At 38.5% G+C, this 15,490-nt stretch overlaps 1 protein-coding gene across 1 annotated transcript in view; it reads left to right on the top strand.

Moving 5' to 3' along the window:
- Positions 1-5,552, top strand: part of LOC128694560 (synaptic vesicular amine transporter) — a 70,495-nt gene extending 64,943 nt beyond the window's left edge. The window contains exon 12 of the mRNA XM_070095776.1: positions 816-5,552. The gene's annotated coding sequence lies outside the window, so the exon portion shown is untranslated. The remainder of the gene's footprint in view (positions 1-815) is intronic.
- The last annotated feature ends 9,938 nt before the right edge of the window (positions 5,553-15,490 follow it).

The following is a 15,490-nucleotide window of genomic DNA, read 5'->3' as shown; positions in this document are numbered from 1 at the left end:
GTATATAGATCTGCAGTGGAGGGGTAGGGGTCATCCTAGGAAAGCATGGAGGGAGGGGGTAAAAGAGGTTGTGTATGCAAGGGTTCTGGACATACAGCAGGCAAGTGTGAGCATGTTAGATAGGAGTGAATGGAGATGAATGGTTTTTGGGACCTGATGAAGTGTTGGAGTGTGAGCAGGGTAATATTCTGTGAAGAGATTCAGGGAAACCGGTTAGCCGGACTTGAGTCCTGGAGGTGGGAAGTACAATGCCTGCACTTTAAGGGAGGGGTTTGGGATATTGGCTGTTTGGAGTGACATCTAAACTGTTGTATCTGGGCACCTCTGCATAACGGTGATTATGTGTGAATGATGGTGAAAGTGTTTCTTCATTTTTGGATCACCCTTCCTCAGTAGGAGATGGCCGACATGTTGAAAAAAAAAATCCATATAAACCGTGTGTGGCTAAAACAGATATTTTCTTTCAGATTGTAAATGTTGTACTGTACAAGTAATATGCAGTTATATGATAGCATTAAAAAAAAATAAAAATTTGCACTGCTGTGGCTGGAAAAATAATGAATAACCGACAATTAGGAGAGAGGAAAGCAATGACACTGTTTTGGAAATAGAGGGAGAGCTCAACATCAAAGGTTTGGTAATAAAATTTACCTTTAAAGGAAAAGAGTGTCTGAGTTCACATAAAGGCAAATGAAATCAAGACATCAGTGGGTATAGAGATGAAATAGCCTTTCATTGGCTTTGTCTGAGAACACTGATAACATTGTCAAGAGGAACATTAGTGGGACTCAATGTCAAGACTTAGCATCCTACAGGTTGGATGTGGCAGAGTGAGCAGGAGAAAAAGAACCAAGAGAAGGAGCAAGTTTTGGCCAGCCAAGATGCAACAAGATAAGACAGAACCTCCAAAGGAAATGGACTGTAGAGGGATGCCAAGTTTGAGTTTTAGGAAACCCATAGAAATAAGGTTGAGAAGAACAGATAACATGGAAATAAAAACAAAATCAGTCAGGAGGACCGATTAGAATCAATTATTATTATAATAAAAGCCAAGTGCTAAACCCACAAGGGTCATACAGTGCTGCATTAATCAAAAGTTTCTGGTTAAAAGTTCCCTTGATACAAGCAAGAGGGGGTGGAAATAAGAGGATGGTTGAAGTTGGACCAGAATATCATTACTTTCCCTCTCCTAAGTGTAGGTTATTTGTATGTATCATTGGAGGTGGCTAACAATATAGTGTTTAATGTGGCTGTATGAGTTGGTTCTTTCATACTTTAACCCTTAAACTGTCCAAATGCAGATCTACATTTTTTTCAACATTTGAAAGTACAGTATGTAAAAAAAAATAGATCTTTTTGTTTTTTTTTTTACATTTGAAAAGTGTAAAAAAAACTTTGATCTAATTTTTTTTTTGTTATATTTGAAAATATGTAAAAAAACGTAGATCTGCTTTTGGAGCACTACGCATGCGAACATAGATCTGTTTGGACAGTTTAAGGGTTAAAGATGCTGCGAACATTACATTAAGTGGTTATGAGGTAGTGATATTTGGTTGCCAAAAAGAATTTGAGAACATTAAATAGCAAAGCAAATTTATGATAATAGGGCAATGTATCTCCACTTGTCAAGAGAATTAAGCTTGATTACAGTTGTGTTTCATGTAGATAACAAAGTGAAAACAATAGGTTTTAACTTTTGATTACAAATTAATGATAATTAAATTTAATAGTTCTGTAAATACAGTTGCAATACTGCAAAAATAATAAAATTTTAGGGCAAGCTAAGAGCTTACCCTAGGTGACCATCAAACTGTTGCAGAACTCTCTTGAAAGGATTAAAATGTACATTACCAAAGTACACTGTAAAATAAATGTAAAAATATTTATATTGTGGTACAAACCATATTCCTTCTTATAGTATGTTAACCCTTAAACGGTCCAAACGTATATATATGTTCACTCGCGTAGCGCCCCAAATTTTTTTGGAAAAAAAAAATTAATAGGAAAAAAGAGCATATGGTACCCAGGCGTCCCCAATTTTTTTAATATGGCGCACGGTGAGTGTGCACACCCATTCTCTCATGTCTAGGCGACTCAGGCTTATCGTGGCAATGTTGAATGAATGACAAAGAAAACGTATATGTATATACTGTACGTTTAGGGCGCTACACGAGAGAACGTATATACAGGAAGGCCCCGCTTTATGGCGTTTCACTTTACGGCGTTCCGCTAATACGGTCATTTCAAATTATGACCAAAACTCGCTATACGGCTCCCCCACCTGACTTTCTAATACGGTCACCGCGCCCCACCTTGTTTGTTTACATTCTTCGTGAGCTCAGTAAGCACTAAGTCTCTCCATTTTGTCTGGAAACTCCAAAATTTCAAATGTTTTTAAAAGTTATTTCATATTTTATATATACTCTGATAATTATACTTATGTATACCTGTACTTAAATAAACTTACATACTGTGCTGGCATGCAGGTACACATTAAAATCAGTAAGAGTGTCTTATGTCTCCAGACGTCATATTAGTAATGATAATAATAATCATCGTCTCATTTAAATGTCGTATATTACGTTAAATACACATTTTCATTAATCCATCTATGATATTTTTTCAAAATTATATAATAAACACGATACATAACATAAAAAGATGATAAATACACCCCACAATAGAATAAATAAACATAAATATGAGATGTGGTAGCAGACGACTTGCACAAGTGACGCCATATTAGAAATGCTAATAATAATAATAATAATAATCACCGAGCCTTATTAAATGTTGTATATTATGTTAATATACACATTTTCATTAATCCATCCATGATATTTTTTTCAAAATTATATAATAAACATGATACATAACATAAAAAGATGATAAATACACCCTACAATAGAATAAATAAACATAAATATGAGATGTGGTAGCCAGATAACTTGTACAAGTGATGCCAAGAATAACATTTTCTCTAATCTAACATAAGAGAAAATGTGTTACTGGGGGTAACTGTAGAAAATTATTCCTTTCGTATGTATGTAAGTAAGTTTATTTAGGTATACACAAATACAGTTACATAGATTATCATACATAACAACATATGTGTAGAGAACCTAGGATAACCCAAAAAAGTCAGTGACTTATTTCCATTGCCTTCACTCAGAGCATCATTTCTTCTCAAAATGATGTTACATGAGAATGGGAGTGTTCTTCTTTATTTATTCTACCGTATCAATGTAGAGACAACCTGTACACAATGTAATTTATACACAAACCAGACGTGTACACTTTGTTTACAAAACTTACCTTCGCCTGGTTTGTTTACATAACTCTGCGCCTGTCCTCTCTCATGCACTCATTCTTTCTCTCTCTCATTTATTCGTTTTATCTCATTTACTTACTCCTGACCTTACATTAAGACTACAAATATTTTAAGGTAAGTAATGAGTGAACTGTATATACATTTTATCGCTCTGGGATGCTTAAATATCATAGAATTGTATGTGTGGGTGGGGTGGCCTGGTATGGTAGCCTGGCTGACTACCATATATACCACACTTGATTTCTTACAATAAATACTACTTGTCTCACCCTAGATTAAGACTATAAATATTTTAAGGTAAGTAATGAGTGCACTATGTGTGTATTGTACTTTTTTATTGTTTTTTGATGCCTGGTTCTATTGCTAACTTAATATATGTTAGTGTAAACTTGTTATCTAGTGTTTGTATGCATTTGTAAGTGGAAAAAAAGGGTGTTCCACTTTACGGCGGTAGCCTGGAACCTAACCAGCCGTATAAGTGGGGCCTTCCTGTATACGTTTGGACCGTTTAAGGGTTAACTTGAATGTAAGATTAATAAAATGGCTTTTACCATAATTTAATAAATTGGTAGTTATTTATATTAATTGGTAAGTTTTCTGTAAGTATGGTTTTTAAAACTAATTCTCATCATTTAACTATCAGAATAGCATCTGCGTTAACTTAAATGATGAAATGCCAACTACTCAGTATACAGTTTGGTTTACATTTGTGCTCATCTTCACTATCAAAGAAGTGTTGAATGTACTGTATATTGTATGAGTTTGTTTACTAACTATAATTTCACAGTGTAAACTTCATGATTGTTATCTGAGGTGTTGTGTACATTTTTATAATTAAAATGTTATGGAAAAATTGATGATTCTGCAATTATGCTTTACTTCATTTTTGCTTATCATACCCTTTCTCCCTTAAAATGATACTTCGATAGTACCAGTATATGGATATGTATTAGGGGTACCAACACTTTTATATGGGTGTGAGGCATGGATCTTGAATGTAACAGCAAAAAGGAGGCCAGAGGCAGTGAAGATGTCATGTTTGAGAGCAATATGTGATGTGAAAGTTAAGACACATGTGCAACATCTGGATATCTTTATTGTAGACGTTTCGCCATCCAGTGGCTTTATCAATACAGATTCTAGGACATAATAGGAAGACAGTAGAACTATATACAAAAGATGAGGTAATCAGTCCCTCGGCCTTGGAGTTAGTGTTCACAGCATCGTGGTGGAGGAGATGTTGCACATGTGTTTTAACTTTCATATTGTCGGTATTTTATACCTTTCTTGCACAATATGTGATGTATCAAAGAAAATTCAGAGCATAGAAATTAAATGATGTGGGGTGACCAAGGGTTTAATTGAGAACTGAGGGGGGGTTGTTTGGGGGGTTTTGGCATGTAGAGAGGATGGACAGGGATAGGTTGAAAAAGAGGGTGTAGAGTATAATTCATGTAGAAGGTAGGAGGGCAAAGGGGTCTTGGGAATAGTTAAAGGTAGGGATTGCAAGATGCTTGGAGCTTTACTGATTTGATCATCCAGCAGGCTTGTGTGAGTGTTAGACAGAAGTGAATGGAGACAAGTGGTTTTTAATTGATGTGCTATTGGGGTGTGAGAAGGGTAATTTTAATAAAATGATTCAGGGAAATCGGTTAGCTGGCCTTGAATCCTGGAGGTGAAGAGCGCAGTGCCTGCACTGTGAACTATGTGAGAGTATGTTGCAGTCAGTGGGATAATTTTCCTTACCTTTAATGAGTTCAGAGTTTATCTACTCCCAGAGCCTGGCCATGGGCCAGACTCGTCTGGTGCTTGATTGGTCAACCAGGCTATTGCTGCTGGTGGCCCACTTTTGGAAAGACAGCAACTGAGTGAATGTTGACAAAAGTGTTTTCTTCTTTGGATCACCCTGCCTTGGTGGGAGATAGTCGTTAAGAGTTAAGAAAAATATATATCTATATACATGCGGTAAGACCTTAATAGTGATTATCAGTTGTGCATATTGGATGCTCTCTGACTGTTAAGATATATTAATAAATGTTATTACTATAGTGCTGCCCATGAGTGACTGCTGTACTTTATCGATGTAAAATGTTTTAGTCCACAACTCTCGTACCTCGCATTTGATAAATTAACACTGGAGATTGCTAAGTACAGTATAGTTCAAAACTATTCACCAGTTAAGGAGAACGAAGCCAGACTCAATTGCTGTGTCTGTGTTTTTTTTTTTTTTTTGTAATGGTTTGCTCGACATTGTGTGTAAACAAATTATAAAGAATGCCACAACTGTGAATTTGGAGAGCATGGGTAAAATTTTGTATATAGTGGTTAGTTCTGCTTAACGGATGAATATTTTTTTTTTTACATTCTTTGTTGTGACATATGGGTATAGTACAAAAAAAATTGAATTTTTCTAACCAAAGCTAACAGGAACTAGACCCTTTTAATGTAATTCTTATACATATGTATTTAAAGATGTAATGCAGTGAAGTTTTCACCCATGTGCATGTATTTAGGGCATGCCTTACTCCCTGCAGATTTATTATCATCATTCTTGTATATTGAGTGAATTCCAGTCTTCATGGTTGAACAAATAAATAGTATATATACAATAAGATGTGTCATTTTAACCCTTCGGCTGTTTTGGTCATATATATACGTCTTATGAGCCACTGTTTCGGACGTATATATACTCAATAATTCTAGCGGCTTCAAATCAAGCAGGGGAAAGCTGGTAGGCCCACATGTGAGAGAATGGGTCTGTGTGGTATAAAAAAAAATCCTGAAGCATGCAGTGCATAATGAGAAAAAAAAACTCCGACTGTTTTTGGATTGAAACGCCTACTTTGAGGTGTATTTTCGTATATTATTTATGGGTATATTTTCGTTTTCTTGGTCTCATTTGATAGAGTGGAAAACATATTACAGAAATAGCGATGATTATGATTAGTTTCACGATGAAAACGACCTTGAAATTGAGCTCAAAGTAGCGGAAATGTTTGATTTTTACCAGTGTTCAAGAGTAAGCAAATTACACCACACGTCCAATACCCATCAACTGAGGAGTCTAATATTCTTTCACTACTGCACTGATATTTATACCATTTATACAATAATGTAGTAGTCTGCATAGCAGTAAATCTTCTATTTTTTGTGTGAATAAAAAATAAAAATAGAAAGCAAGAGTAATATAAGAGGGGCCTAGAGACGTGACTAATGAACAGAGGATATGTCATTTTAGTGACAAGAATGTCTGCATTGTTTATTCTGGACCCTATTTTGAAACTGGTGTCTTTTTTATTTTGTGTGAAATTGGCCAAATTGCCAATTTCTGAACACTATTAGGTAGTTGAAATCAGTAAATGGGCGGTTTCTTGTACTCAGGTGATAGAAAAAATGGAGTTCTAAAGAAATAGCTATGAGTTTGGTCGACTGGAACAATGGAATTGGCTGAAAACAGGGCTCAAAGTCGGTGAAATCGCCGATGCCTATATATCGCAGAGGTCGCTAACTTCATGGGAGTGTAATTCCATAAGTTTTTCATCAAATTTCATACTTTTGGTGTCATTACCATCGGGAAAAGATTCTCTATTATTTCATAAGAAATTTTTTTTTTTTTCCCAAAAATTTTTCGACATAGAATGAGTTTCAGAACGGGGCTTGCAACAGTCAAAGGGTTAAAGTATCCTTATACAGGTGTACAAGAAATAACCTGTGTTTACTGTTTGAAAAGTAATGTGATAATAGAAATAAGTTTTATTGTATTATAGGCAGGCTCCACTTTACAGCAGTTTGCTAATACAGTGGTTTTCAATTATACCCATTCTTCATTTATTCAGACATCCTACAATAAATATATTCACCACTCCCTACAAGCTAAGGACAAAAAATATTTTCAGGTAAGTAATGGGTGTAATGTGTATTCATTTTTTAGGCCTAGCTATATTGCTCATTTAATATATGATAGTGTAAACATGTTTTCAAGCTTTTATATGCATTTGAAAGTTAAAAAAAAAAAAAAAAAAAAAGCCTCTTTCCCCCTGCGCTGTTTCACTTTACGGCAGTAGCCTGAAACCTAACCTGCTGTATAAGCAGGACCTGCCTGTATTATATTCTTTAACCTTTAAACTGTCCAAACGTAGATCTACGTTCACGTGCGTAGCGCTCGGACCTTGATTTTCCCCCAGTGCCGGGTGGCCATCTGGAGAAGACCCGGGCCGGAAGTACCGGCAAATCATTAATGAATGAATGAATGATTTTCCCCATTTGAAACCATGTAAAAAATGTAGATCTACGTTTGGAGCCTGCCGCACGTCAACGTATATCCACGTTTGGACAGTTTAAGGGTTAAGCACTAAACTCATGGGAGGTTATACAATATTTGGGGAACAGGAGGTAATCAGGTTTGACCAAAGGAATGGGAAAGTAGCTACAATTCTTTGGATCAAGAGCTCTTTACCAGTATCAAGGCACTCCCACTTAAACAGTAGTCATTGTAAATATTGTACTTACTTGTTTTCAACATTTAGACCTGGAAGAATTTATCATGACCTTGGGTAAACCTACCTGTTTTTTTCAGAGGCAAGTTTCTAGAGTGCAGAATGCTTTCACCAATGGCTCTGTTGTATTGACTCTTCAAACACTACCATGAGGTTCCATTAGACCATAATTTTTAAAGGGGTAGATCAGTAAGCCAGCGGAAGGCCTCGGTCAGATGACTGGAAGCTCAAACAGCGGGTCATCATCTAAGACCCATGTCAGGAAACTCTTGTCCTGTTTCCTGACAAACCTTGCCTAACCTCCATTAGATTAGTACATATATGGTACAAAGAAACCGAAAAACATAACATGTAATAGGGAACTACTGTAAAAATAAGAGGCTAGTAAACTACCAAAATAATTTGATAATTATACAGTGGACCCACACCTTATGATGGCATCGCGTTACGTTAAATCCGCCATACGATACATTTTAACGCAAAAATTTTGCCTCGCCTCACGCTAAAAAACTCGCCCTACATGATTCGTCCCAGTCTGGGACGCGTCCCACGTGTGGCCTGAGCGCGCCTCAGCTGCCCCGTGGGTGCCAGGGTTTACAAGCCAGCCAGTGCGGTCACATCCACACATACAATCGGTACATTTCATATTATCACAGTGCTTTTAGTGATTGTACCTGCAAAATAAGTCACCATGGGCTCCAAGAAAGCTTCTAGTGCCAACCGTGTGGTAAAAAAGGTGAAAATTACTATGGAAATGAAGAAAGAGATAATTGCTAAGTACGAAAGTGGAGTGCATGTCTCGGAGCTGGCCAGGTTGTATACCAAACCCCAATCAACCGTACTATCGTGGCCAAAAACGGCAATCAAGTGTTCTTGCACAAGGTGCAACTTTGTTTTCGAAACATGCTCCAAGAAAGCTTCTAGTGCCAACCGTGTGGTAAAAAAGGTGAAAATTACTATGGAAATGAAGAAAGAGATAATTGCTAAGTACGAAAGTGGAGTGCATGTCTCGGAGCTGGCCAGGTTGTATACCAAACCCCAATCAACCGTCGCTACTATCGTGGCCAACAAAACGGCAATCAAGGAAGCTGTTCTTGCACAAGGTGCAACTTTGTTTTCGAAACAGAGATCGCAAGTACTCGAAGATGTTGAGAGACTGTTATTGGTGTGGATAAACAAAAAACAGATAGCAGGAGATAGCATCTCTCAAGCGATCATATGTGAAAAGGCTAGGAAGTTGCATCAGGATTTAATTAGAAAAATGTCTGCAACTAATGGTGATGTGAGTGAATTTAAGGCCAGCAAAGGTTGGTTTGAGGGATTTAAGAATCGTAGTGGCATACATAGTGTGATAAGGCATGGCGAGGCTGCCAGTTCAGACCAAAAAGCGGCTGAAAAATATGTGAAGGAATTCAAGGAGTACATAGACAGTGAAGGACTGAAACCTGAACAAGTGTTTAATTGTGACGAAACAGGCCTGTTTTGGAAGAAAATGCCAAACAGGACCTACATTACTCAGGAGGAAAAGGCACTCCCAGGACATAAGCCTATGAAAGACAGGCTTACTCTCTTGATGTGTGCTAATGCTAGTGGTGATTGCAAAGTGAAGCCTTTATTGGTGTATCACTCTGAAACTCCTAGAGTGTTCAGGCAAAACAATGTCCTCAAGGCTAATTTGTGTGTGCTGTGGAGGGCAAACAGTAAGGCATGGGTCACTAGGGACTTCTTCTATGACTGGTTACACCATGCATTTTCCCCCACTGTGAAAAATTACCTAATGGAAAAGAAACTGGACCTTAAGTGCCTCCTGGTATTAGACAATGCTCCTGGTCATTCTTCAGACTTGGGAGAGCGGCTTTCTGGGAACATGAGCTTCATTAAGGTCAAGTTTTTGCCTCCTAATACCACTCCTCTCCTGCAGCCCATGGACCAGCAGGTCATTTCAAACTTCAAAAAAAACTACACAAAAGCTATGTTTCAAAAGTGCTTTGAAGTGACCTCAGACACTCGATTGACTAAGAGTTTTGGAAAGATCACTTTAGTATCCTTAGTTGTGTAAATCTTATAGGTAAGGCTTGGGAGGGAGTGACTAAGAGGACCTTGAACTCTGCTTGGAAGAAACCGTGGCCAGAATGTGTAGACAAAGGGGATTTTGAAGGATTTGAGGCTAACCCTGAGAAGTGTATGCCAGTTGTGGAATCAGTTGTGGCACTGGGGAAGTCCTTGGGGGTTGGAGGTTAGTCGGGAGGATGTGGAAGAGGACAATGAAGAACTAACCACTGATGAGCTGCAAGATCATCTTCAACAGCAAGAGGCCAGACCTGAGGAAACTGCTTCGGAGGAGGGGAGAGAGAAATTGAAGAAGTTGCCTACTTCAAAGATTAAGGAAATGTGTGCAAAGTGGCTTGAAGTGCAAACCTTTATGGATGAAAATCGCCCTCGCACAGCTATTGCAAGCCGTGCTGGTGACTATTACAATGGCAATGTTGTGAACCACTTTAGACAAATCATAAAGGAACGAGAGGTACAGAGCTCTATGGACAGATATGTTGTGCGACAGAGGTCCAGTGACTCTCAAGCTGGTCCTAGTGGCATTAAAAGAAGAAGGGAAGTAACCCCGGAAAAGGACGTGCTACCTAAAGTCCTAATGGAAGGGGATATCCCTTCTAAACATTAACAACTTCCACACTCTCCCCTCCTCCCATCCCATCACCCCTCAAGGAAGGCTCCTTGATGTTGGTGAGGGGCTCTTGATTTAGGGAATTGGATCTGTGCTCCAGTTCCCCGAATTAAGCCTGAATGCCTTCCACATCCCCCCACCAGGTGCTGTATAATCCTCCGGGTTTAGCGCTTCCCCCTTGATTATAATAATAATAATCCCATCCCATCAATCATCACCAGATCTTCAATAAAGGTAAGTGTCAGTTTGTGTGTATTAAAATTAATATTTCATGTGGTAAAAAAATTTGTTTTTTTTTCATACTTTGTGGTGTCTTGCATGGATTAATTTGATTTCCATTATTTCTTATGGGGAAAATTAATTCACCTTACAATAATTTCGGCATACGATGAGCTCTCAGGAACGGATTAATATCATCGTAAGGTGGGGGTCCACTGTATATTAAAAAAATAAAAAGCTTATCACTACTCCTTCCCACCAAATTGGGTAGGGGAGCACTTGTCTGGAAAGAATGAAAAAGTATTGCAGAAAGTGGGAAAAAAGAAAGTGATGCCTAATCTTATATAATATAGCAACTTCCATACTGAAAAGAACCATAAAATAGTCGCTCCACACATCAAATATGCACACCAGTATCTGTCATTTCATACAGTACAGATATACCCATTATCATCTAACAATAAAATATCAATCAAAAAATATCAAACTATCAATAAGAAATATGAAATATGAATTCCATCTTAATAAACTTTATAATTAGTCCTCTAACTAACTATTGCTTCTGCTTTGTTTATATGTATACCACATTTTCTTATTAATATACAGAGTACCAGGAACTTTGTCAATAATTAAGATGGTTAACAGTAAAACCAGCACTACTTGTAAATAAAAAAAAAATTACATTCTTGCCACAAATTAAATGTTCTTGCTGTGATACAGGTGTTGTAGACGATGTATGCTTGACCTAGGTTAGATGAAGTCATAGGAAGTACATGTACATCATGATGAGTAGCATGAAGTTGCTGCTTATGAACAGCACTGCTTAGAGTTGCCCCTAATTTTATTGAAACACGATTATGGTGACCAGATCTATTCAGCAGCCTCTCCTGCTACTCTTTCTAGCCTTAATCCCATCCATCACCAGGGATTACATTTATGCCTTGGTGCTTATTGCTCTTCCCCTGTTGAGAGCGTCTATGCTGAAGCGAATATTCCATCCTTGTCCAATCGCCGTGATGCCCATTGCCTTCGCTACTATGTTCGCTCTCATGATCTCCGCAACCCTTCCATATATAAAATAGTCACCGATGTTAGTAGACATTTTTTATTTGTTAGTCGCCCCTGTTTACTCTCTCTTTTCACCTCCATTCACTCGTCTTCCCTTCAGTTACCACCTTTCTATGTTCATGTTGCATCTCACTTTTCCCTGCCCCCCTGGGAAGTCCCGGATGTTCAAGTCTGTTCTTTCTCACTCCCTTGCGCGAAAGCCCAACTGCCTACGGTAGCTTCCCGCTCTCTTTTTCTTGACCACTTCCGCTCTCATTCTCATGCCATCACTGTATACACAGATGGCTCTAAGTCCTGTGACAGCATTGGATTCGCAGCAGTGTTTCCGGACAGTGTCGTGCGTGGGCATTTACTACCCTCGGCTAGCATTTTTACTGCTGAATTGTATGCTATTCTTGTAGCACTTATCCGTATTGCATCTATGCCTTTGTCACTACAGTGGTCCCTCGTTTTTCGTAATTAATCCGTTCCTGGAGCCGTTACTATAAACAAAATTTACGATTTGCTAATCAATTTTCCCCATAAGAAATAATGTAAATACAATTAATCCGTTCCTGACACCCAGAAGTATTAAAACAAAAATTTTTTTTACATGAAATATACATATACGTAGTACATAAACAATACAATGGGAAATGATGAATGAAACATTAACAGCATAACACTTACCTTTATTGTAGATTCTTCTTAGTGTATGGGAGACTGGAGGAGGAGAGAGATTGGATTGTTTACAGTTTGGAAGGGGAATCCCCTTCCAGCAACACCTCAGGTACCAATTGCTTCTCTGGGGTTGCTTCTCTTCTCTGTTTCTTAATGCCACTAGGACCACCTTGAGAGTCACTCTAGTCTTGTCTCGCAAAATAACTGTGGAGAGAGCTCTGTTTCTGGCGTCTCTTTAACATTTTCCGAAAATGGCCCAAGACTTTGTCACTGTACATATTTCTCACCTTCTTTACCACAGGCTTGGCACTAGGAGCATTCTTTGGAGCCATGGTAGCTTATTTAGTAATTGCAATCACTAAAATGAGTGGAATATTATGAAATATTTCGTAGGAGCACTTGAGGGGACCTTCACTCACTGGTAAACAATGCCAGACTGGCTGGGTAGGGAGGCCGCCTTGGCTCACACCGTGTGTACGTGTCCCAGACGAACTACTATTCGCGAGTCAACCTATGAAAAGCGAGTCCATGTTTATACGAAAATACCCCTATGATTGGCGAAATTTACAATTGCCGAGAACTACGAAAAGCGAGGGACCACTGTATTTGTGGTTGTTTCAGACTCCTTTAGTGCTTTACAGGCTATACGAAAATTTGATACACCTCATCCCCTAGTTCTCCGTATTCAACTTTGGTTATGCCATATCTCTACCAAGCATAAAGATGTTGTTTTTTGTTGGGTCCCTGGTCATGTTGATGTACAGGGCAATGAACAGGCAGACACTACTGTGGAGTCAGAAGTACATGACCTTCCAGTTTCATATAAAGGTGTTCCATTCACGGACTATTTTGCTGTAGCTGCTACCCGCCTTTACACCCGTTGGCAACAGCGTTGGTCTGATCTGCTCAATAACAAACATCATTCTATTTAACCGAGTCTAGGTTACTGGCCATCTTCTTGTCATCAGTGTCGAGGTTGGGAGACTACTCTCTCCCATCTTCGCATTGGCCACACTCGTCTTACTCACGGGTATCTCATGGAGAGGAGCTCTGTTCCTCTCTGTGAGAATTGGCAGGTTCCAGTATCTGTTAGCCACATTCTGTTAGACTGCCCACTCTATCAACGAGCATGCATAATTTACCTCCAACGTCATCTCTGCTCTGCTGCTCTCTCTCTTTACCTTCCCTTATTGCTGATGGACCCTCCTTTAAAATGGACTCTCTCATTGACTTTTAGACAACAACTGATTTACTCCACAAACTCTGATGATGATACCTTTAGCACTCCCCACAGCCCTTTCTACCTCACTCTCTTGCTACCCTCTACCCCCGCACTATCCACTGCCCCCGCACTATCCACTGCCCCGCTGATCTCTGTAACCTACTAATCATCCCTCTCCCTTTTGCCACCTGATACCCATGCTTCCTTCCCTGCCCTGCAGTGCTGTATAGCCCTTGTGGTTTAGCGCTTCTTTTTGATTATAATAATAATTTCCAGAATATAGCTAAAAATGAGTGATAGTAAATTAAAATAAATGAAAACAAATTAAAATAGGAGCCAACCGATCTTTCACTACAATGACCATGCAATGGCCACATATTGCACGTCCTGTAGCTCGATCACTAGCACACTCGGCTCACATACAGGTCCGGAGATCGAATCCCTGGTACGGCTGGAAAACATTAGTAAGTGTTTCCGTAAGACACCAGTTGTCCATGTTCACCCATCAGTATAAAATGGGTACCTGGGTGTTAATCGACTGGTGTGGGTCGCATCCTAGGATAAAACTGGCTTAATTTGCCCGAAATGATCTGCATAACAAGCGGCTTTCTATATAGTAGCATGTTATTGATGTCAGCTAGGCCTGTATACCTTGTGCATGTATTTGTAGAAATAAAGAGTATTATATTATTATTAATAAAGAAATGGAGGAATGAATTCAGTAGAACAATAAAAGGAGTGATCTCGTACTAATCAGCTTGAGCATCCAGCAGGTTATGCTTGTGTATGAAGCAGAGACAAGTCATTTTTCTGGCTTGAGGTGCTGTTGGAGCAAGAGCAAGATAACACTCAAGAGTGCAAACATAGTAATTCCTACCTCTCGGACTAAAGTTTTACTAACTAGTAAAACTTTAGTAATTCCTACCTCTCGGACTAAAGTTTTACTAACTAGTAAAACTTTAGTAATTCCTACCTCTCGGACTAAAGTTTTACTAACTAGTAAAACTTTAGTCCGAGAGGTAGGAATTACTATGTTTGCACTCTGAAGAGGGTGAGGATGTTGTGGATTGGAGGGCCAATTAAACTGTGATATATGCACACCTTTGGAAAGACACTTATTGAATGAATGACAGAGTTTCCTTTTATGGGTTACCTTACCTTATTAGGAGACAGCTGGTGTTATAAAAAAAACAGCAAAATAAGCTTCCATATTTCAGTGAAAAAAAAATTAAATTACAAAATTTTATGGGCTAACCTTATTGATGAGGTGATCTTGCCTGATATTCAGTAGAACTTATGTACTTTCCAAACCCCACCTGCCACATCAAGACAGCTACTTGGCAGTGATGCAAGGTGACAAAGACTGAGTGGCAGCTGGCAGAAAAGTACCTCAGAGACGGCAGGTGCAGCAAAGCTCATAGCAGTGTGGTTCTTTGATATACAGTATGGCTATGACTTTCACTACAGGTTCTATTTTTTAGTTCCAGTTACTTTCCATATACTATGCTGTATTTAGGTGTGTTCCAACATTGTAACCCAAGGGGTCTGAAAATCTTGCTTCTAGTTTATGGAAGTTTGGTTACATGCAATCACATGGATTTTGAAAGTTGACAGGTCTTCGTTAATGATAATTATCATTATACAGGTGATTAATACATTACCCTTCCAATTACAATTAGTAACTTACTGATACACCTGTAAATATGTAAACATAGTTCTGCATTAAAAATAAAAACATTTACTATTACCAACATTTTAAAAAATTTTTTATTACACAAAATATCACATGAAAAATGGTCAGTGTTAATTTTTTT

This window comes from Cherax quadricarinatus, chromosome 51 (assembly GCF_038502225.1).
Source record: "Cherax quadricarinatus isolate ZL_2023a chromosome 51, ASM3850222v1, whole genome shotgun sequence".
In the NCBI taxonomy this organism is placed as follows: Eukaryota; Metazoa; Arthropoda; class Malacostraca; order Decapoda; family Parastacidae; genus Cherax; species Cherax quadricarinatus.
This window is presented reverse-complemented; position numbering and strand designations above follow the sequence as displayed.